At 37.5% G+C, this 2027-nt stretch overlaps 1 protein-coding gene across 1 annotated transcript in view; it reads right to left on the bottom strand.

Moving 5' to 3' along the window:
- Positions 1-2027, bottom strand: part of LOC102877326 (EGF-like module-containing mucin-like hormone receptor-like 4-like) — a 44761-nt gene that overhangs the window by 28573 nt on the left and 14161 nt on the right. The gene's annotated exons all lie outside the window — the stretch shown is intronic.

Raw genomic sequence — 2027 nt, forward strand, 5'->3', positions numbered from 1 at the left:
CAGTTTTTCTCAGTCTTACCCCCACCCCAATGCCAGCCTCATTCTACAACAGTGGCACCATATAGCATTTGTCCCTTTGTGACTGAGATACCTCACAGAAAAGTCCACTTTTAAACTAACACCATAAAAGCCCAACAGAAGACAATGTGCAGAAAATTTACAATTCAGCCACAGCAGTGCTTCAAGGGGAATGTATAGCTTTAATTTACTGCTAAATTTATGTCTCTAAATACTCCTATTAAAAAGTCAAAGTACTTTAAAATCAGTGATCTAAGTTACCATTTCAGAAAATTAGAAAACAAAAAATCAAATTAAATCAGATAAAGTAGAAGGAAAGTACTATTACTTAGTAGTAGTAGTAATATTCCTTATTATTAAGGAACATAAATCAATATAAAGATAAACCAAACTAAAAAAACCTGGGAAGAACACAACAAAAAACTAATGAAGCCAAAAGTTGGTTCCTTGGAAAAACTAAGTTACTGGGAATACGGAGATTACTAAGAAGGAAAATAATTGGAGTTCTTTCTCAATTTTTTAAAAAATTAAAATTTGTTAGAATTACTTGAGTAGGTGAGACTAGTTCCCAGTCAAGTTTATAGGATGAAAGGGAGCTCAGGGGAGGAAAGATAAATTTCAACAAGTGACCAGATATTTACATCAGACTATATTTGTCCTAGTTCCATATGTAACTGAGTCTAAGGACGATTTCTGATCTAATCATGGAAGCATGGTGGATATGTTTTGAATTACTTTCTAGTGTGCCTAGTAAAGTTTGACTAAGAAAGAGAGCCGGTTTATTTCCTTGAGTTATATTTTCAAAGGAGAGGCCTGTCCATGTAGAATATCAATGTGGAAAACCTGTAATACATGTTGTTGGTTTTGTTGTTGTTAAACATGGTAGAGTCCACTAGGACTCATAGCAACCCTATGAACAATGACTCTGAAACTTGCCCTATCCTGATCCGATCTCACTATCTCTAACACATCTGGCCTCATTGCTGTAGTCACCGTGCTAGTCTATCTCATTTAACGTCTTTCTCTCTCTTGTGCTGACCCTCTACCCTTCCAAAGTATGATGTCCTTCTCCAAGGACTTGCCTCTTCTGACAACTACTGTTAAAATAACAACAAAAAGTTTACCTATGGGAAAAAAATATTTGGTGGATATCAAGAAGGGAGAAGAAAGAAAGAAAGAATGTGTTAATGATAAAGATAAAGGCAATGTATAGTTGATAAAAGCAAAAGATATTGAATGAAATTCAAGAATAAAGGACAATTGGGCTCTTGTGGCCTAGCTGGAGGTGCAGTGCCAACCTCAAGTCACATGGTTCCAATCCACCAGCTAATCCTCAAGAGATAGATGGATAATCTTCTTCCATGGGATTTACAGCCTCTGAAAACCCGCTGGAGGGTAAGCTATGAGTTGGTTCCAGCTTGATAGCATACAACAACAACATAATAATTACTCAAACACAGACAAATTTACAACAATAAAGTTAACAACAATTGATGAACGGATATATAAATAAATAGGCATGCAAAGAAGTATGATAAAGAATAAACACCCACCAGCAAACAACAGTTTGGTTGTGGCTATTTTTACATATAAAATGATAGGTGCTGTGTGCATATTGACATAGATAATAGGGTGCAGAATGATCACAATCCTAGAAACGACTTAGATACTAATCAAACATCTCAAAAAATAAAGTTCCTAGGCTTGAAAGCCAAGGCCATACTATGCAGACTCAGAGACTATGTATATCAGTTATCACAACATAGTTCAAAAGAAAATGCTCTGCATATTACTTGGATGAGCATCTTCAGAAGTGTTAAAAGAGAGCCGGAGAGCTGGAATTTGAACCACACACAGGACAGCTGAGTCCCAGCCAAAAGACACCAGCCAAGCCACTGTGAAACCCACCCACCAGGAGCAAGTAGGGAGCAACTGCCTGCCACCCTGCGACTCCGAGAAGCAGCTGACAGCCCCCAGATTCTAAGAGACCCAGGAGGAACAACTGTCTG

The sequence above is a fragment of the Elephantulus edwardii genome, unplaced genomic scaffold (genome assembly GCF_000299155.1).
Source record: "Elephantulus edwardii isolate Elephantulus edwardi_28Jun2011 unplaced genomic scaffold, EleEdw1.0 scaffold00185, whole genome shotgun sequence".
Lineage (NCBI taxonomy): Eukaryota > Metazoa > Chordata > Mammalia > Macroscelidea > Macroscelididae > Elephantulus > Elephantulus edwardii.